The sequence below is a fragment of the Mytilus californianus genome, unplaced genomic scaffold (assembly GCF_021869535.1).
Source record: "Mytilus californianus isolate M0D057914Y unplaced genomic scaffold, xbMytCali1.0.p SCAF_10, whole genome shotgun sequence".
NCBI classification, from domain to species: Eukaryota; Metazoa; Mollusca; class Bivalvia; order Mytilida; family Mytilidae; genus Mytilus; species Mytilus californianus.
Window position 1 is genome coordinate 76,114,894 of NW_026262582.1, and position 23,843 is coordinate 76,138,736.

Here is a 23,843-nt window from a genome sequence, read left to right on the forward strand (position 1 = left end):
TACCTACATAACAAAGTGGGACACATTCCTATATAACAAAATGAGACACATACCTACATAACAAAGTAGGACATATACCCACACAACAAAGATGGGCACATACCCACACAACAAAGTGGGACACATACCCACACAACAAAGTGGGACAAATACCCTCATAATAAAGTGGGACACATACCCATACAACAAAGTGGGACACACACCAACACAACAAAGTGGGACACATACCTACACAACAAAGTGGGACGCATACCTTCATAACAAAGTGGGACACATACCTACATAACAAAGTAGGACACATACCTACATAACAAAGTAGGACACCTACCCACACAACAAAGTAGGACACATACCTACATAACAAAGTAGGACACCTACCCACACAACAAAGTGGGACACATATCCACAAAACAAAGTGGGACAAATACCATCATAACAAAGTGGGACACATACCCACACAACAAAGTGGGACACATACCCACACAACAAAGTGGGACACATACCCACACAACAAAGTTGGACACATACCTACACAACAAAGTGGGACCCATACCTTCATAACAAAGTGGGAAACATACCTTCATAACAAATTAGGACACATACCTACATAACAAAGTAGGACACCTACCCACACAACAAAGTGGGACACATACCTTCATAACAAAGTGGGACACATACCTGCATAACAAAGTAGCTAGGACACATATCTACATAATAACAAAGTGGGACATATACCTACACAACAAAGTGGGACAAATACCTACATAACAAAGTAGGACACATACCCACACATCAAAGTGGGACACATACCTACATAACAAAATGGTACACCTTACACCTACAACAAAGTAGGACTTACACCCACAACAAAGTCGGACACATATCCGTACAAAAAAGTGGGACACATATCCGTACAAAAAAGTGGGACACATACCAACACAAAAAAGTGGGACACATACACACGCAAAAAGCAGGACACATAACAACACATAAACATGGACACATACCCACATTAAAATAACTGATTTGAACTCATACGCACAACAGAGTAAAACACGAAATCTCAGATCACAATAGAGCGGATCACACCTACAACCTAAGAACAGAAGAAAACATGCCCACAATGTTAACTGACTGTAAAGTATGTTTAGCATGATGTATTTAATGCCTTTTCCTGTTTGTGTGTGTGTCTAGTGGCCTATTATTCCATGCATATCAGTCATGACGAAAACATTAAGTTAAGCATTAAATTAACTACCCTTTTTTTCTACAAAAATAGGTTGAGCGGCGATACATGTATGTCAACAGATAAATTGGCACTCTAAAAGCATGAGACATTAGATTTAACGTCCCCATTCAGACCAAACGTATCTGTGTATTTATAAACCATATACACATAAACAGTTCCTACCACTCAACACGAATCTTGATTCCTGAAAGGAGAAGTCCATGTGACAACTATGCACCAGTAAATCTTTTTATCCTGCAATGAGCCAACTATTGTACAAATAACATTTACACAAATAAATTTTTGCTTTATTTGTACTTGTACTAATAAAGTCTCCTGTTATTTCGCTTCCATGTTTGGCAAACGGTAATGTGAAGATTTCCTTTTGGGTAACAGCTCATTTTGGGGTTCTACTCGCGGTCCGCGTTTAAACTATTTCGATTTCTTTGAAAAATCAGAGAAATCTATTTGGATTTCAACAAATACACATTAAAATGACGGGTTCAGTTTACAGGATAGAAACAATATATGTACACTGTCGAAAATATCAAATTTATTTGTATTTGCTACGATACAGAAGAAAAGTCCTGCTTCAAAAGCCCATACTAATAAGTTTTATTTTTTCTGACAACGTGCATATGTATTGTACACATGTATATACATTGTGCGATCCATATTTCAATGTTAAAACAGGTTTTACTTCGTATAGCGACCATTAATACATCAAAGATTCATTTTTAATTATGTATTGTATAAAGTGTTACGAAATTATTATATATATGTTACATATAAGCATATTCATATAGATTTAAAAAAGATAGAAGATACATGTACCAATGGAATATCAAAAATTAAGTCCAATCAATGTCTTAAACAAGCTGGATTTCGTGGATCACAAATAACATCAGTGTTTTTTACATCTTCTTACAAGCATCGGTCCTGTATATATCCTATCATGTGATTTTAATAAGCACCAATCCTACGGATGTCCTACCATGCGGTTATGCAAATAACTGCAGTTTGGTTGTCGACATCACTGCTAGTTATAACATCAATATATACAATATATACAATCTTCACAAGTTTTTATACTTTATTTTATACATATCATAATCCGATAATTTCCTCATAGAATTAAAGTTTTCTATTTCGATGTTCACACAAAGTATTGTGTAAATTAGAAATCGTCGAACTACACTGTTCTTTTCAATACTTGTCTTTCAAAGTATAAATTTTGATTATACATCCAACCATAACACCTCGATCTATTCCGTTAAACGCAACATTTGCCGATTGAGTTAAAAAGACAAAGTCGGATTTTGCTGTGTGGCTCCTTCACGTAGACGTTAGACTTTACTAGTTTGGTGCCACGAGAAGCGTAGAGATTCGTGTCAGAATGACGTTACCGATACTAGGACGTCTACAGTAGCAGTCTCTTTCAAAATGAGGCACTCCTATTTTGTCTAGTATGGTCTGACACAGTTTTGGATCCAATTTCCCCAAGCTGTTTTCTGAATGGTTTTCACTAATTACCCAATCCGCATCCAAGCTTACATCATATCCTATAACAAAACATATTCTTTTAGTTAAAATGAATACATTGAAGTAATAATTTAATACTGGATGTAACACGTCTTCTGATTGGCTGAAAGTTTGTTGTTTATCAGCTCATAGACATAATTTTGTCATGTGACCGTCACGTTATCAACATTTTTTCATGATTTACTCCTTAAAAATGGAATTTAAAATTAAAATTATAAGTTATTAGTTGTGACATATGTCATATGTGGTTTGTTGAAATACAGATAATTGTTGTCAGTTATATTACATTGTTGTTATCAGTTGTAACATATGTCATATGTGGTTTGATGTAATACAGATCATTGTTGTCTGTTATATTACATTGTTGTTATCAGTTGTAACATATGTCATATGTGGTTTGTTGTAATACAGATCATTGTTGTCTGTTATATTACATTGTTGTTATTAGCTGTGACATATGTCATATGTGGTTTGTTGAAATACAGATCATTGTTGTCTGTTATATTACATTGTTGTTATTAGCTGTGACATATGTCATATGTGGTTTGTTGTAATACAGATCATTGTTGTCTGTTATATTACATTGTTGTTATCAGTTGTAACATATGTCATATGTGGTTTGTTGTAATACAGATCATTGTTGTCTGTTATATTACATTGTTGTTATCAGTTGTAACATATGTCATATGTGGTTTGTTGTAATACTAAGTATTGTTGAAAATAGTTGCTGTATTGGTCATTTTATTATTTACTTTAATACCGATCATTGTTGTTCTTTTGTGATACAGATGTTTTGTGATATTGACTGTGTTAAAACATGCATTGTTCTTTCATAATACAATTTATTGTTGTTTTTTTATTGAGTATGTGTATTTATCAGTTTATTGAGTATATGTATTTATCATTTCATGGAGTATATTTATTGTTCATTTTATGGATTATAGGTATTTATCAGTTTACGGAGTATATGTATTTATCAGTTAATGGAGTTTATGTATTTATCAGTTTATGGAGTATATGTATTTATCAGTTTATGGAGTATGTGTATTTATTAGTTTATGGAGTATATGTATTTATCAGTTTATTGAGTATATGTATTTATCAGTTTATTGAGTATATGTATTTATCAGTTTATGGAGTATATGTATTTATCAGTTTATGGAGTATATGTATTTATAAGTTTATGGAGTATATGTATTTATCAGTTAATTGAGTATATGTATTTATCAGTTTATGGAGTATATTTATTTATCAATTTATGGAGTATATGTATTATCAGTTTATTGAGTATATGTATTTATCAGTTTATGGAGTATATGTATTTACCAGTTTATTTAATATGTATTTATAAGTTTATTTATCAGTTTATTGAGTATATGTATTTATCAGTTTATGGAGTATATGTATTTATCAGTTTATGGAGCATATGTATTTATCAGTTTATTTAGTATATGTATCTTTCTGTTTATGGAGTATATGTATTTATCAGTTTATGGAGTATACTTATTTATCAGTTTATGGAGTATATGTATTTATTAGATTATTGAATATATGTATTGTTTAGGGGCCAGCTGAAGCCCGTCTCCGGATGCGGGATTTTCTCGCTGTGTTGAAGACCCATTGGTGGCCTTCGGATGTCTTCTGCTCTTTGGTCGGGTTGTTGTCTCTTCGAGAAGTTCCCTATTTCCATTCTCAATTTTATTTATCAGTTTATTAAGTATATGTATTTATCATTTTATGGAGTATATGTATTTATCAGTTTATGGAGTATATGTATTTATTAGTTCATGGAGTATATGTATTTATCAGTTTATTGAGAATATGTATTCATCAGTTTATGGATCAGTTTATTGAGTATATGTATTTACCAGTTTATGGAGTATATGTATTTATCAGTTTATTGAGAATATGTATTTATCAGTTTATTGAGAATATGTATTTATCAGTTTATTGAGAATATGTTCGTTATCAGTTTATGGAGTATATGTATTTATCAGTTTATGGAGTATATGTATTTATCAGTTTATTGAGAATATGTATTTATCAGTTTATTGAGAATATGTATTTATCAGTTTATTGAGAATATGTATTTATCAGTTTATGGAGTATATGTATTTATCAGTTTATTGAGAATATGTATTTATCAGTTTATTGAGAATATGTATTTATCAGTTTATTGAGAATATGTATTCATCAGTTTATGGATCAGTTTATTGAGTATATGTATTTACCAGTTTATGGAGTATATGTATTTATCAGTTTATTGAGAATATGTATTTATCAGTTTATGGAGTATATGTTTTTATCAGTTTATTAAGTATATGTATTTATCAGTTTATGGAGTATATGTATTTATCAGTTTACGGAGTATCTGTATTTATCAGTTTATGGAGTATATGTATTTATCAGTTTACGGAGTATCTGTATTTATCAGTTTACGGAGTATATGTATTTATCAGTTTTTTTTAATATATGTATTGTTTAGGGGCCACCTGAAGCCCGTTTCAAGGTGCGGGATTTTCTCGCTGTGTTGAAGACCCATTGGTGGCCTTCGGATGTTTTCTGCTCTTTGGTCGGGTTGTTGTCTCTTTGACAAGTTCCCTATTTCCATTTTCAATTTTATCTATCAGTTTATTGAGTATATGTATTTATTATTTTATGGAGTATATGTATTTATGAGTTTATTGAGTATATGTATTTATCAGTTTATGGAGTATATGTATTAACCGGCTTATGGAGTATATGTTTTTATCAGTTTATTTATCAGTTTATTGAGTATATGTGTAGGACTCGGAGGTGCGATGGAGACGCTGAAGTGCGATGGTCACGCTTAAGTGCGATGGTCTTCATCGAAGTGCGATGGTCACGCTGAAGTGCGATGGTCTGTAAGCTGAAGTGCAATGGTCTGTACGCTGAAGTGCGATGGTCTGTACGCTGAAGTGCGACGGTCTGTTCGCTGAAGTGCGATGGTCTGTACGCTGAAGTGCAATGATCTGTACGCTGAAGTGCGATGGTCTGTACGCTGAAGTGCGATGGTCTGTTCGCTGAAGTGCGATGGTCTGTACGCTGAAGTGCGATGGTCTGTACGCTGAAGTGCGATGGTCTTCACCGAAGTGCGATGGTCTGTTCGCTGAAGTGCGATGGTCTGTTCGCTGAAATGCGATGGTCTGTACGCTGAAGTGCGATGGTCTGTAAGCTGAAGTGCAATGATCTGTACGCTGAAGTGCGATGGTCTTCACCGAAGTGCGATGGTCTGTTCGCTGAAGTGCGATGGTCTGTTCGCTGAAGTGCGATTGTCTGTTCGCTGAAGTGCGATGGTCTGTACGCTGTAGTGCGATGGTCTGTACGCTGTAGTGCGATGGTCTATATATGTCCTTAGTTATTATAGTTTCATACTAAATGAGAGCTCGCTTATTTTAAGTTTGCTGCATGAGGACATTATTCTGCGATTACAGTTTTAATATATTTACTTTGTTCCCTTCATCTGAGTTTATGGAGTACATGTATTTATCAGTTTATTGAGAATATGTTCGTTATCAGTTTATGGAGTATATGTATTTATCAGTTTATGGAGTATATGTATTTATCAGTTTATTGAGAATATGTATTTATCAGTTTATTGAGAATATGTATTTATCAGTTTATTGAGAATATGTATTTATCAGTTTATGGAGTATATGTATTTATCAGTTTATTGAGAATATGTATTTATCAGTTTATTGAGAATATGTATTTATCAGTTTATTGAGAATATGTATTCATCAGTTTATGGATCAGTTTATTGAGTATATGTATTTACCAGTTTATGGAGTATATGTATTTATCAGTTTATTGAGAATATGTATTTATCAGTTTATGGAGTATATGTTTTTATCAGTTTATTAAGTATATGTATTTATCAGTTTATGGAGTATATGTATTTATCAGTTTACGGAGTATCTGTATTTATCAGTTTATGGAGTATATGTATTTATCAGTTTACGGAGTATCTGTATTTATCAGTTTACGGAGTATATGTATTTATCAGTTTTTTTTAATATATGTATTGTTTAGGGGCCACCTGAAGCCCGTTTCAAGGTGCGGGATTTTCTCGCTGTGTTGAAGACCCATTGGTGGCCTTCGGATGTTTTCGGCTCTTTGGTCGGGTTGTTGTCTCTTTGACAAGTTCCCTATTTCCATTTTCAATTTTATCTATCAGTTTATTGAGTATATGTATTTATTATTTTATGGAGTATATGTATTTATGAGTTTATTGAGTATATGTATTTATCAGTTTATGGAGTATATGTATTAACCGGCTTATGGAGTATATGTTTTTATCAGTTTATTTATCAGTTTATTGAGTATATGTGTAGGACTCGGAGGTGCGATGGAGACGCTGAAGTGCGATGGTCACGCTTAAGTGCGATGGTCTTCATCGAAGTGCGATGGTCACGCTGAAGTGCGATGGTCTGTTCGCTGAAGTGCGATGGTCTGTACGCTGAAGTGCGATGGTCTGTACGCTGAAGTGCGATGGTCTGTACGCTGAAGTGCGATGGTCTGTACGCTGTAGTGCGATGGTCTGTACGCTGAAGTGCGATGGTCTGTACGCTGAAGTGCGATGGTCTGTAAGCTGAAGTGCAATGGTCTGTACGCTGAAGTGCGATGGTCTGTACGCTGAAGTGCGACGGTCTGTTCGCTGAAGTGCGATGGTCTGTACGCTGAAATGCGATGGTCTGTACGCTGAAGTGCGATGGTCTGTAAGCTGAAGTGCAATGATCTGTACGCTGAAGTGCGATGGTCTTCACCGAAGTGCGATGGTCTGTTCGCTGAAGTGCGATGGTCTGTTCGCTGAAGTGCGATTGTCTGTTCGCTGAAGCGCGATGGTCTGTACGCTGTAGTGCGATGGTCTGTACGCTGTAGTGCGATGGTCTATATATGTCCTTAGTTATTATAGTTTCATACTAAATGAGAGCTCGCTTATTTTAAGTTTGCTGCATGAGGACATTATTCTGCGATTACAGTTTTAATATATTTACTTTGTTCCCTTCATCTGAGTTTATGGAGTACATGTATTTATCAGTTTATAGAGTTTATGTATTTATCAGTTTATCAGTTTATGGAGTATATGTATTTATCAGTGTATGGAGTTTATGTGTTTATCAGTTTATGGAGTACATGTATTAACCAGTTTATAGAGTTTATGTATTTTATTTATCAGTTTATCATTTTATGGAATATATGTTTTTATCAGTGTATGGAGTATATGTATTTATTAGTTTATTGAGTATATGTATTTATCAGAGCAGATAAAGTTTCCCGCACAAAAGTAAATGTCCTTACCTGATTTTATAATTTGTTTAATAAGTTGAACCGATAGCGTCCTGCTGTGTAAGGCATAAAATAAAACTGAATGACCCAAGTTATCCCTCATTTGAATGTCCACACCATGTTTCATCAAATATTGACAACATTTCTCCGATCCTTGTTCGGATGCTATCAGTAAAGCACTTCGGCCCATGTGGTCAGTGTCATGAATATTTGCTCCTGAAATAATTTTTTGTAATGTGAATGAATGTTTGAAATATATATCTTTTTTTCTTCAAGCAAATTCTAGCAGATTTGCTTTTTAGATTAGTGTTTTTAACTTATGCACTTATGAGTCACAAGTTTCATTAACTTAATACTCGTTTGAAGAAAACAGAAATATGCATATATTGTACACAAACATATAAAATGCACAAACAATACGTAAGCACTTTATTTACAAGTCACGGAAAAAGCCCATGAACATCTGCGTAATATATTACAAGAACTTTACCTACATTATTGTACATAGCATATTTTCTGTTAACCCAGACTTTCCTAGAAGTAGGGATGGGATGAACTAAGTCACCTCTATATATTTCACATGTTGTTTCAGATTTTGTTAATGAAATTATACACAACAAATTAATTTTACTAAAATTGAAACGTTTCATAATAAATAGGATTACATAATTTCCCACCTTAATGACATAAAACAATGACATAATTCATCTGAAAAAATGTAAACAATAGATGAAAGAAATGCAATTTTGTTTCCCGGAATAGACTATCTTCGTACAACGACTTTTGACTCCGGATTACATTATTTTTCGACAGGTTACCGGCTACTCTGGGTTAGGACATCCTGGTACTCAGTCAAGTAAGAGCAACCAAAAGAAGTAAAATCAAACATATAATCGTTTTATTTTTTTTTCAAAAAAGGCTCCTGACAATGTTTCATAAAACTGTATGAAAATCTGAATAAAACTTATTGTCGCGTTAAAACCTTTAACCCCAAACTGTATCTAAGTGTTAACTGCGCTTTTTGCAAAACACTTGAGCTAGTCCTTTTATCAGTAAATATGAAGAAATAATGGAGAAAAAGTTTTCAAAATCTGTCTCTGGATACAGTCTTTTGATTATAAAAAACCGTCTGTCCCAGACAAATTTATAGATGCCTTAAAAAACTTTTGACTGTACAAAAAAAAATGTATCTTAATGTATCTTAATGTAAACTACAAAAACCTCAGTAAAATACTGGAAAATGAAGAAATTTTGTTTTCTTCAAAATTTTGCAGTGAGTTTTATCTCTTGATTACTAAAAGTTTCAGTCCAAGTTTCATACAATTCCATGAAAGTTTGGCAAAGTTATCGGTGTCTAAAATAAACTTTAACCACGAACATATGCAGGGTCGACAAAAATGACAAATAGACATACATGATCCCGGAAATATAACATTCTTGATAGTTGTGTGTATTCTCGGGAACGACTCAGTTCTAAGGAAAATACAACCAGTTTAAGTACGTCAGCAAATTCTGATAAAAAAATCTACTTTATTTCCAGAAAAATAGATAATGAAAGCGAAAGTTTGATATTTTTAAAGAAAAAGACTGACAGATATTTTCGTTTTCTATGCTAGAATATAAATTAAGATGACACAAAAACGTCAAGGTTACAAATAAAAAGTATGATAAAAATGGCGTGCTTTCCTTTGCTCTTACAAGACAGTCTATTTAGGTGGAGCATTACCAATCTAAAATCATCAAAGATTTGAATAAAAGACAAACGACGTTTCAGGAAAACAATAGCAAAGGGTGAGAGATCACCTGTATTAAAGAAAGGAGAGTGACAAGTAAACTATACACAGTTAGCTAAAATAAACCCAGTTACGGTGATGGATGTGACTTCATAACACCGGCAGCCGTTAATCACTCCACTACATATAAGACAAATAAATGAATAACATTGCTATAATGTATGGTTCACATAAAAGTGCTTTAATGGATACATGACTAACATAAATGAAAATGTCGTTTACACTTTTCCGAAAGATAAGGGGGATTACACGATGCATGTTAACAACTTTTAGGGAACGACCATTCAACTTCAAAACGGGGGGAGGGGGGGTTATGGATTTTTCCTTAAAAAAATATTCTGATCCCCAATTTGATGAAAAAAAATATTGTGGTCAAGCAGACGACCAAAAAGAATATTCTGAATCCAGATTTTCCCCATACCTTGTAGTGCTAAATTTTGAAAAAAAATATTTGATTGATAGGGTAGAAAAACTAAAAAGATAATGTTCAAAACATTTTCTGACTCAGACAAAAAACCAAACCCCCCCCTCCCTTGAAGTTAAATGGTTGCTCCCTTGTGGAATGATCAGTAGATTTTAGGGAGGGGGGATTGGTCAGAAGCATTTCGGAAAGTGATATCATGAATGGTTAAATTGACGGAGACATGATTGATATGAATATTTCTGTCTTACAGAATGCAGGAAATAGTTGTGTTGAAAAGTGAAAATAAATTATCCGATCTGGCAAGGGGGTCTCATTGGGGGGTGGGGGGGGGAGGGTGTTTGATCCAGGATCCTGCTTATCATTGTAGTAATAGCGCTTGTAATTTCACGTGTCCCGCCAGACCACGTTTCCCGTTTTCACGTAAAATAATTTGACCTTTCACGTGTCACGCTTACAAAAAATCGGCCACTCCCGCATCACGCTTATACACCAATGAGACCCACTCGCAACAGGTCGTCGTGTGAATCTTTAAGCGTATGATGTACACTTTGATAAAAATGTAGATAGCTATATATTTGAAATCCAAGTGCAATGGTCTATATATCTTCCTATACAACTAAAATACGAGATTTCTACATTCTACGAATGTTTGTCAGAATTATACTGTTCTATCATCACACTCACAATGGATTAAATAGCTTATTCATAACACAATTTTATCTCTATTATTTTTTTTAGGTATTTTTGCTGTAAAATAATTGTAATCGAAATTATCTTAGAAGTACTATTCTTAAAATGATTGCATGGTTTGAACTCAATCTATGAGCAATTCTTAGCAAATCCAGCAGTCCAGAGTTGGGGATATTACACAGTTAAAAAAATCCACGGTTTTTCTCCAATAGAAATATAGGGATAAATTTCTAAAAACTACATTATTTGTTGTGAAGTGTTCTATCTCCAGAAAACTTGTGAGGGGATGATTTATTTATATAAGCTTCTTGTCTTTCAAAAAACAAAAACAAACAAAAACAAACAAAAAAAACAACCGAACAAGAGTCACTATTCGTGTACGTAAATCCGATTCCTACATTACTTTTAAGGTCAAAGTCAAATATTTATGATATTGTGCTTTTTAACTTTAATTTAAATTTTATCAACTATTACCAAATAGGAAATACATCATTATAAGATTCACACGACGAGGTGTAAATGAATATTCCGCCCGAAACAATATCCTCCGGTCTCCTTTTCTCTCCTTTTAATAAAATGGTCGTCCTGTTATTGTATACATTTACTTTTCTAACATCAAAGTGCAACAGGTGTATACATAGTTCTTAGAGACTGTACATGTCTATCTATCTATCCATCCTAAACAAATGTGAATTTGTTTGAAACTTGTACTAATAAAAAAACAATGAATGACAGATGACCTACCTGTTTTGTGTAGATGTTTGACCACGTCGATCTGGTCCTGATGGACAGCAATCATTAAAGGTGTCTCTCCTTGTCCATTCTTGACGTTTACGTCCATATTTACAGCTGAGAAAAAGAACGATCAAAGGAAACATTAATAATTTGTTGTAATGAAAACATAAACTTTATCTTTATATTTTTTGCTCATTATTCTCTATTCTGTAAACCCCCATCCACACCCTCATTAATGTAAGTGAATCTGTGTTCTGTGTAGAATTGAATAGAATAGAATAATGTTGAAGGATTGCATTTGAATAGAGATTCATAGTTCGATAATTGATAAGTACTTTCAGTGTGCAAAACCATTACCTTTTCAGTAAAAAGCTATTTCTTTCATAGAATTCAGATCATATGATATAATATCCAATTTTTCTCAGTAAAAAAAACGATAATTGATTTAAATACTTTCATCTATGATAAGATTTACATTAAATAATCAATGTCCAATACCTTTTTTGAGTAATAGCCGAATGAGTTTTAGATGTCCATTTAATACAGCCTCGTGAAGTGCAGTATCACCGTTCACATCCTGTACATTCGGATCACAACCTGATTTAAGGAGCTGATCAGCAACTTCTACTGTTCCGAAAGTAGCAGCATAGAAAAGCAAACTTCTGCCTTCGGAATCGACCTTGTCTATAGACCCAACAGAAGAATCTGTCGATACTTTTTTCTTTGGTATTATATCCAGTTTCTGTGTCAAAGATTTCTTCTTTCTTTTCAGTATAGGAGTTGACCAGGACCGGAGACTCCATGTTGATACAGCAGGGGAAATGTTCATTGTTTCTACCTGTTAAGTGTAAACAGATACTGTAAAGTGCTGAATTTCGTGGAGTATCAATTTCAAGATTTCTGACGTCAAACCTGTTCGCGAGGATTTATGAGCCTCCTCATGGGTTTTTTGATTATGTGATTACTTGGCCGTTTTTTATAGTGATTATTTGATTACCAGACCAAATATTTCATGATTATTTGATTATTTGATAATCTAGGACTGTATTTTTGATTATTAATTAACTACACTGTTATTGAACTTAATATGATGAAAACTGCCTATGCAATATAAAGGTGTCAACTCGGCCAATATAGATTTTTTTTCTGTATTGGCCGAGTTCTGATCCGGCCAATACAGGATTTCGGAACGTCTCTAGTTTTAGATCGAAAGTCACGATAAACACAAACTGAAAGTAAACAGTTGTTTGGAAGACGCAGTTTTTATTTACTCACCATAAACATGCTGAAACGTTCAGTATGGCATATATTTCAGGCTTAAGACGGTCACATTCATTTAAAAAGCATTTTGAAAGCAGACGATGGAATTATTTCAGGTTTGGGAAACGAGTAGATTATCACAAAGTTCATTTCTTGTCGACCTCATAATTTCACGATGGTACAAATCGATTTACTGTTTACTTTCGCTTCTCATGTTTTGTAAACTGTCATTTATTTTTAAACCCGAACCAGGCATATGCATTCTGGAAGGGTGACCTGTAATTGTGCAAATCTTCGTTCTTTGGTCAGTTGGCTTATGGATAGTTGTATCATTTTCAACTCCTACATTATTTTTTCAGTTTGTTTCTGCATAACACATGCAATGGCAGTACCTTTCCAATTACTATTTATGTGTTGTGTCTAAATTTAAATTGTAACACTTTATAGTGACTGGAAAGGGTAGAAAAATTCATCAGATGAGAAAATGCTGAAGACACCTGGAAACGACACCAGATCTTTAGATAGAGCATCTTATAAAAAGAAACTGAGATTTGGATAGTTCCACTTCAAGGTAAAAATGTTTATCTCTTGTGAAATGAAATAAAAAAAATATTGTAACACTGTAGTTAATTAATAAAGATACTATTACGTGTATTTCTGTATTGGCCTTGTTATTGGTCCTCGGCCAGCTGTATTGGCCTTCAGCTTCGCCTCAGGCCAATACAGCAAGCCTCGGACCAATAACAAGGCCAATACAGAAATACTCACGTAATAATATCATATTATTTGATTATCTTGTTAAAAAAAAAAATAATGATTATGTGATTATATTGGCATGCTTGTTCCTGTCTCTGATCTTCCATATACATCAAATTAACTTGAAGGGGATACTTCCGCGATTTAACTGGTCTTTATATAAAAATTAAAATAAATCCCTCCCCTTTTATAGTGTAACTTTTGAAATACCTCAAGATATTGCAATTTCCATCCTTACATTACTACATAGGAATGAAGTTTCAGGACTCGATGCTAATGCTTATACTAATGCAATTAGTTTGTATCAATGGCTCTGATTGGATGACGACAAGCGTACAATTCTCAATCTCCCTGTCTGTAACTAAGGAATCCGACATTTTGAATTTCGGAATACATTGGCATGTAATTTCTCCAATAATAAGCAAAAAAACTCACATTTGGACCTACAAATCATTTTTTCATCAAATTCTATTACATTTTGAAGCGGACAAGAAGCCAGAAAACGCCCGGTGTTTACGTTTGATGCCGGAATCATACCTATGACGTCACCTAATTTAGGCGCCAAAGAAGATAACATCATTTCGCGGAATTTTCGTTTAATGAAAATTTTGTAAAGAAGTAATGACTAAAATTGAATGATTTGTTTATTTTGCATTAGAATAGAGATAATTGTATTGTATTTGAAGCTTTGCGGACGTCCATCGGTAGTTTTACTGTCGCAAATACCCGTTTACCTGTCTCCGCTACGCGTCGCCAGGTAAACTAAATTTGCGACAGTAAAACTACCGATGGACGTCCGCAAAGCTTCAAATACAATACAGTTATCTCTAAATTGTAAAAATATATGACGTTTGGAGTACCACAAGGTCACAGTGTGCAATTTTCATCCTTAAATTACTATATCAGAATGAACTTTGAGGTTTTAATAATACAACAAATATAAAGTTAAGAGTATCTCAAGGTTGTGCACATTCCATTCTAACATTAATAAATTAAACGGAACTATCAAGGCTGTTTGTTGACGCTTGTTGTAAACTGAATATATAGGTTTTTCTCATTGTTAAAGGCCGTACAGTTGCCAATAATTGCTTACATCCACTTCATTTGAACTTTGGTGGATAGTTATCTCATTGGCAATCATACCACATCTCCATATTTTATATATGATGTTTGGAGTACCACAAGGTTGTACACTTTCATTCCTTATATTAATAAATGTAAATGACATTTCAGTTTTAAATGATAAAAAAGTCATCAAAGATATTGATAATCAGGAAAATAATCCGTTACTTTTTTACGAAAGTTTGAAAAAAATAGATAAAAAGGAAAGGCCTTTCAGCTGATTAAAATAGTACATATATGCAGTATAATTGTTTGGAGAAAGTGCTTAAATAATGTTTTTTTGTTTTTTTTTTATGTATTTTATCAGAGACATATAATAATTGTATTATATGTCTCTGATTTCATCAATAATATTCAAATAATTGTATCACATGTATGATAAAATTATCAAAATGTAAATAGATATATATTGTTTGGATTAAACAAAGGCTTACCTTGTATGTATAAATGTGTTATGTCTAACAATGACAAAAGACCTTATTATATATTACAATCAGTCCGGTGTAGGTGGGTAGTCGAGCGTGATCGAATCTGTTAAAAATAGTATTGATGTTGTTAAAGTCTGCGTCGTACAGGAGTTTGGGTTATGTTAGGTGTAAAGTACACGACTACATGAACCCTGTAGTTACGTGATATCATGTTGTTTATTACGTAAAGATATCTTTTATTATTGCATGTCTGATAAAAATGATAACCGGGCAATAACCCGTGGTTTAAAAAAATATATACTTGCATATGTATATGGTCATAGAAGGATCTAAAGAACTGCGTCATTATTTCTTTGAATTATTATTTATCATTCTTATTATTATTATTATTATTAATATTATTATATTATTATTATTATTATTATTAATTTATTTTTATTTTTGTTATTATATTTTTATTTTTAGTAATATTATTATTATTATTATTATTTTTATTTCATTCATTTATTTCATATTGAATTTTTGCCTTACGTAGATAACACATCTCTTTATTTTCAGAAAGAAAGATATCGGCTAAAAGTCTATTCTATGTTAATCAGACAACACATTAAAAAAAAAAAAAAATGCATAATGGTCTGAGTGAAAAAAAACAATTGTCCCGATCAAATGTCAGATAAAAATCGCACCATGTTTAGTCAAACTGTGAAAGATTTTTACAGTGCCTATCAAAGTTGACAATGATGGTCGGTTGAAAACAAAACTTTACGACAAAAGAAATGATTTAAGCTTCCCAATTGTTAACTTCCTATTTTTATGTAGCAACATTCAAGCAGCACCTGCATACGGAGTATATATCTCCCAGTTGATACGATATTACAGGGCTTGTATTTCCAATCATGATTTCCTGGATAGAGGGTTCCTGCTCACAATGAAGATATTTAACCGAGAATTCCAAGTAGTGAAGTTGAAATCGTCCATTCGTAAATTTTACGGACGCCATCACGCGTTGGTTGACCGTTTTTGAATATCCGTTTCACAGATGACAACAGATATGTTCCAATTGTCGTAACTACAATCCCATCCACTTTTCTACGAATGTGACCTACCGGATAAGACTTATCATCGGGTTTGTACTAACATGACGGGTGCCACATGTAGAGCAGGATCTGCTTACCCTTCCGGAGAACCTGAGATCACCCCCAGTTTTTTGTGGGGTTCATGATGCTTAGTCTTTGGTTTTCTATGTTGTGTTTTGTGTACTGTTGTTTGTCTTTTTCTTTTTAGCCATGGCGTTGTCAGTTTATTTTCGACTTGTCCCTTTGGTATCCTTCGCCTCTCTTTTAAAACGAACAATAGTGATGATGTTCTGACCCTGCTGTTATTTTCCACTTTGCTTTATATTGTAAACCCCTCTGCGTTTTCCCTATAAACAAGGCATTACATAAATTGTTGATATATTTCTCAGTATTAAAAATAAGAAAAAAACACTGCACAGAAAACTAAAGATTGAGTAACACTATCCCCACAAAGCCGTTGATTAATTTAGATGCTCCATTAGGGGCACCCGTGGTGTTACTCATTGCAGGTAAAAATATTATAAGGTGTCAGATCACCGTGGCAATTCACCGACTTCAATTTAGAACAAAAAAGTGACCCTACCCTAGCTAAAAGTAGTGCTTTGATGTCATTGTTTACTTAAACTAACAAACAAATTTGCAGAAATGAAACTTTTGGTGAAAGAGATATATGTGTAGACTATTTTGAGTCAATATTTACTTTTCAATGATTTTGCAATAAAAATTGGGTACCAATGCGCTCCATGGTATACTTATTTAAGATTTCCAGAAAACCATGGGATTATTTTTAGTACAAGTTGACTTCCGAACAGTGGTGTTTCACTGTAAGACGTTAAACATTGGTTGAAAATTAGCAAATAGAAAGGTGATACATGTACAATTCAGAATATACCTGGTTTCTATGAAGTTAAACTTAAGGTAAAATATTAGAAAGCTGTGTAAATTGAAAAAAAAATTGGTTGATTATATATGGGTTTTGAATTAGTGGTCTGACAACTATAACGAGTCACATTCAAGAGTCTCTCCATGAAAGGAATTAATTAAACGCTATGCTTGCTGCTTTGTTTTTAAGTAGAGTGACTCCAGATTTTGCTTTTTATTTTTTACAAATGGTTCCCTCTGAAAAGTAGGTATAACAAAAATACCAGTCTCCAATTGAAGGTAAATTCAAAAAAGGGAAAGTACGTAAAAAACTGACAAAATCAAACATTATCAACCGACAGAACGGATGAAAAACAACTGGCTAGGATGAAATTTGAAAAAAATAGGCAGGACAGGAGTTTTGAGTAAAAAAAAGGCAGGATGAGACACTTGCAAAAAAAAAAAAGCCAGGATGACAATTTAGGTAAAAAAAAGTCAGGATAAACTTTAAAAAAAAGGCAGGACCGAACAGTGAAAAATAAAAAGGCAGGACAGAGATTACAACTAAAAAAATTTTCATCCTAGCCCCCCCATAAAAATCAAATGGTGGCTCCCTTAGAGCTCACTTGTTCTCTCCTTTTGTATTTTGTCTAGAACAAGTGAGCTCTCCTTTGTATTTTGTCTAGAACAAGTGAGCTCTCCTTTGTATTTTGTCTAGAACAAGTGAGCTCTCCTTTGTATTTTGTCTAGAACAAGTGAGCTCTCCTTTGTATTTGTGTCTATCGTCCTGAACATGCATGCAATATTTGCCACTGGACGTTAAGCAAACACTGTATTTTGTCTAAGGTCTATTGTTCTTTTATGCATGTTGTTCCGTGCTTTCATGTGTAAGCCGATCAGCCTAAACACAAATGATTTATCGAAAATGCAACAAGAGAATAAAGCAACAGAGTAAAGTCCAAAAGTACAGTGAATTTAAAAGAAAGTCTATGCAGGGGTTCTTTCTCATGAAGAGAGTATGGCACGAGACACGAGGCATTGCATTTGACGTTTTCACTCTGACGACGTGGCAGCGTATTTATGCATCATGTACCGCCAAACAGACGTAGCTCTTTAGCGAGGTTTATACAATCGGAAGGGAGGTGACCATATTTGTATACCACAGTCAGATCTTAGGCTGAATTTGCATTGAACATATCGCCGAATCCTTTCATAGACGATTATTGTCTGAATCTAGAAAAAACATAATGCATGGACGGACAGCTAGGTTATATGTAGGGCGGAGATATATACACATGTAACTATTTGTAATAGCTATGGTAGGGTGACATTGTTATAGACGGTGTTATTTGGATGTTGTCAATGTTACTTTTCATGTATACAAATTCTCTGTCGAACATTCAACCAATTTACCATGTGCTGTCATAAAGAAACGATATCACGTCATCTTCTTTTATGAGCAGTGTCTTCAGGTTTATGACGTAATACTGTAGTTACAGATTCAGGCTTAAATTGACGAAAAAGAAATTAACTTGAAATGTAAATTAGACAATCTGCAATAGAGGATTACATGTAAATGCGGGACTATAGAGTGCCAACAAAAAGATATAAAGAGAATCTTTTCAACCCAGAAGTTTTAATCCGGATCAGCTTTGTAATTAGATTGGACATTTGCCATAATTAAATTTCAAACAAATAGCGGGAATATCAAAACAGCAACAGTGAAGTCGAAAGAACAGCAGGACAATCAATCAACAGCAGTGAAACAAACAAAAAGAACAGTACAAAAAAGAAAAGCAGAGAAACAAAAAGAACAGCACAGAAACAAAAGAACAGCACAGTAACAAAAGAACAGCACAGTAACAAAAGAACAGCAGAGAAACAAAAACTACAGATCAGAAACAAAAGAACAGCAGAGAAACAAAAGAACACCACAGAAACAAAAACAACAGCTCAGAAACAAAAGAACAGCATCGAAACAAAAACAACAGCTCAGAAACAAAAGAACAACAGAGAAACAAAAAGAACAGCTGGAAAGAAATTAAGTAAACATGACACCTTGTTAAGTAAACTACAGTATTTCTACCAGTGGCGGGTCCAGGATTTTCATAAAAAGGGGGACCGGCGGGGCTCATGGAAAAAAAATAAGGGGACTGGCAGCTTAAATAAACATGTTCAGTCATAAGAGACATGGCTGCTTCGTTCCCCTGGCTACTATCTCGTTGACATGTGTACTTATCTCCTTTGAATCATAACAACTAAAGACAGTTGTCGATTTGTCGTCGATAAACGGCATAAAGAAAATATCATTTACTTAAAATTTTGTTTTATATATATAGATTAACGTTATCGTATTGCATTCTATTGTCTTTGCCTTCTTCTGACAAAGACAAATGAGACGAGAGTGCAATTAAGTCAACTCTCGCCTATAATGAGCGTAGAAACATTGTCAAGCGTCAGATATGAGCCAAGTGTTTTGTTATGGTTATTCATCCTATATTTGTAACTACCTTTAGCGTCAAAAACAGAATTATTTTTCGATAATCATTATGAAGGGTTACACAATTCCCACCCTTTATTACAGGGCAAAGCACTAAGACAGTTATATAATACACAACATGGTAAACAGGACTCGATAACTCGTTCCTGGACATGTATGTAATATTTTATGCTTGACATTAAGCAACAAGCAATCATCCAAGTGACAAATAAGAAGATGGACACATTGTAATGATTGGTAGCTGTTTAATGTCCAGCAAGACATATATCTTACATATTCAGGACGATAGTGTGTTTATGAGATCTGCATATATCCTTTTTTGAAGTAGTTCGGCACAATGAGTCGGATTTTTGCGTCGTTCTGAACCTCGAATCCAACCAGTCTTGGCACCTTTAGACAGTGGAGAAGCAGAAACGTCAATTTTGGTTTGGTCTCCATCGTGGTCTTTTCCAAGAGCTCGGTTCTCAAAAGCTAAAATTTTGAAACTATTAATCAACGATGTCTTGGTAAAGAAATCAGGGTTCTATACATGAAATCAGGAAGACTTGTGTAAAGTACTGAACCAAGTTAACTGGGACTAATCACTACAAGTGTAGTGAATTTCTCTAAAATCACCTTTTACCTGTGAGGAAGTTGTGCTACATATTTGTTTATTTTTAGGAAGTTGTCATCGAACAATAAACATGTAAATACATCATTATTGTGGTTGATTAAGGAAAATAAAAGAAACCATGAGTGACAAATACAAACAATCTGTTACCGGTTTTCTTTATATAAGTAAATCCAAGGCCATGTGATATATATGTCATACATGAGGGCCTGGATGGTGGGTCCTTCATTTCTGTATTCTTTAATTTTTTTAGGTCATTTCCTCAATTCTTTATATTTTTTGTCCATTATTCTTTATACTTTAGCACTCCAGCTTTCTCTATTCTTTATATTTTTTGTCTTTATTCTGTACTTTTTATCCATTATTCTCTATTCTGTAAACTCCATCTAGACCCTCATATAGTTGTAACATTCCGGGAATTTGTCAATCAATAAATTGGGAAGCATCAATTATAATTGTAGTGAGTAATGCAGTGTTGAAATAGTAAAACGAAGAAATAAAATCCATGTCATCAGTTCCAGTGTACTTATTGGATCACCTGGTTTCAAGGGTTAGTGAGAACGGACGTGCAATCTCTTGTTATCTGCATAGTTAAGCGGATCAAGGACTTTTGTTTATTCAAATCTGTGTCCTTTCTACAAGGTAGACTTTCAGTAATGTTACGTGACTTGGGACATGTACATATATTCTTATTTGGCGGGGTCAATCCTATCCTAGTCAGGAACAGTTGTATAAAAACAGTCTGAAAGCGCTCACTTGACGCATCAGATCTGCACAAGACTCAAAATTCAACTAGCAAAACCAAAGTAAAACAAAAAGACATAACACAAATTTATTTTGCCCTTTTGTTTTGCGTTTAATACTTATTTGAGTCCCCCCGTCAAAAAAGCGTTTCTGGCTTATTTTTCTGTATTCAGAGAGAAATGAAAAAATTAAAAAAATTTTTTTTAACAATCTGACTGTTTTCACAATTAAACTATTTCTTTGATTAAGAAATCATTAAAAATAATCTTCATAATAAGGCTAACTGATTACTGAATTTTTTTCTTTTGTACTTTTTTATATGCCAGAAACTGTAAACCCTTATGTAGAGGGGTAAACAACGGGATTCCCCTCTTCTCCAGGTTCCTCTCCCATTCGTTTCCGCCACCTGACTCCTACGTCCCATCCCCAACCCTCATTCCAAGGTTTGATTATCCCTGTTAATCCCTTCATAGTTCATCACACATTAAGGTGGTACATAACAGTACAGGGAGATAACTCTGTAAAAATCAGCTCAACGTTTTAATCACGTTCTATTGTTAAGGAAATATTAAGCTTCTCAATGATCAAAATTAATGTTTGTCAAACTGCTATATGTATATATCCAATGAAATTTTTCCGATAAAGTGTGTGGTTCAAGTTTTTTGAAATTTTTATATTTTTGTCAAAAGGTGAAAGTAAATATTTGGCAAAATTTTATGAAAATTAAAAGAGCCAAATTAATTTCAGTCAAGGTGTTTGGTACCACCTTAACTTTGTAATGGCCTTTTTACTGATGTTGATTCTATACGAATAGGAAAGTTGTGACGGTGTTTTTGACATATTCCCTTGATTGATTGATTGTTGGTTGCTTAATGTCCAATGGCAAATATTTCATGCATGTTCAGGACGAGAACACATTAACAATAAATACAATTATAGGTAGGTCTTGTAATAGAGGCCGTCCGGGATGAAGGTCGGGGAAATTTCGACTGCCACTGGAAAATAAGGGTATATTGGATAGAGACAAAAATTTTGCCCTGCAACAGTCAACCTACGGACCCCTCAAAGAGTTGTTGCAAGGGTTCTTTACGTGCAGAGAGCGTGGCACTCTCTCTACACGAGGCATTGGATTTAACGTCCCTATTCTGACTGGACGAGGCTGCGTACTTGATACATCCCGAACAGCCAAACGGACGCCCCACTTTGGCAATGGTTTTATTGCCGGTCGGAAGAAGACCTGTCATGGTCATATTTCTAACCCCCAATTGGGACGTCTATGACGCAATATAAAATAGGACACCGATCAGAGGAAAAGACACAGATTTGAGGTTGGACATAGATTTGAGAAACTAAAGGACATATATTTGTGACGTATATGACGTACTATAGAACCGGACACCGATCTGAGGAAAGAAAGGATATAGACATGTGACGTCTATGGCGAAATATAGAATAGGACACAGATCTGAGGGAAGGACACAGATTTGAGGCTGGACATAGATTTGAGGCTTACAGATATTTGTTGTTAGTTTTAATGAAATGTTCGTGACATTTTTGTGACTCAATCTTACATATTTTGTTATTTGACGCAGTGTATAAAAATACAAATGATGATTAAAAATCTGATTCTTACCCGGCTTTGACTACTAGTATAACGTTTGTCCTTTTTGGTTTAAAAGCTCCTCATTATTTTTCAAATTTTTGATTTTCAAATATTTTAGCCTCGTGCATCACTGAAGAGACATTTATTGTCGAAATGCGCATCCGGTGCAGAAAAATGGTACCGTTAATGTAAAACCAACAGATCAGCGCCTCCATATGTACACGTTCCTTAGATTGCAGATCAGTGCATATATACATAAGATAAGGAGAAAAGGTATGATTGATAACACTTGCTATTGAGACAACTTTTCATGAGAGACCAAAAGACGTGGATCATTTAAGCAATTACAAATCACCGAACGGCCTAAAATATAGCAGTTCGTCTATGTTTACATTTTGTACTCATTCCTAACATTGCATATCAGCGCCTCCATATGTAAATTTGGTACTCGTTTCTAAGATTGAACGAGTTTCTATTGTCCGAGAAATGTCTAGTTGTCGTGTTACAAGTGGAATATCTGCTCACCAATAGCGACAGCTGAATGAAGGCTAAACGTCCAGTAGAAAATATAACATATATATCAGGTGGAGAAATATAATTGTGGTATGAATATGAAACCTGCTTTGATCTAGACCGAAACATTAACTCAGATTTGATTATTGTATGTTTTGAAAATAAGGAAAAGGTGGTATAACTGCAATGAGACATCCATAAACCTTAGTCTAAATGATGTGGATGTGAGCAACTAAAAGTCTTTTGCACGACCTTCAACAATGAGGAAAATAGTCTGCTATAAAAGACATCTTCACGTAACAAATAAAGAGATTGAGCTTTTTAAAGAACATCGAGGCCGTTCATCAAATACGATACTTGAAATTGAGAACGAATGCAAAGATTATGAGCATAGTCTAAGACCCAGAATTAGTGATGTTTATTTCAATCGAACTTTAAAAGCTGAGTATACTATTTATATATATAAAATGACTGAATAATAGCCAATGATAAATCTTACGGGGCGATGGATCATATAATTATGATACAGTACACTACAAAATATAATTATATAACAAGTCTAAAAGGGTACAACATCACCAAAAAAAATAATAAAATGAACAAATGTTAAATATTTCGGATAACAGATATCCTTAATCAGTATGATCA

At 34.0% G+C, this 23,843-nt stretch overlaps 1 long non-coding RNA gene across 1 annotated transcript; it reads right to left on the minus strand.

The window, feature by feature from the left end:
* Positions 1 to 1,799: 1,799 nt before the first annotated feature.
* On the minus strand, positions 1,800 to 12,545 carry LOC127718555 (uncharacterized). Its single transcript, XR_007989895.1, has 4 exons — positions 12,221 to 12,545; positions 11,732 to 11,836; positions 8,093 to 8,296; positions 1,800 to 2,790 (listed from the first exon to the last, which is right to left on the minus strand). It is a non-coding gene; the product is annotated as an uncharacterized LOC127718555 (long non-coding RNA).
* Between the last annotated feature and the right edge of the window lie 11,298 nt (positions 12,546 to 23,843).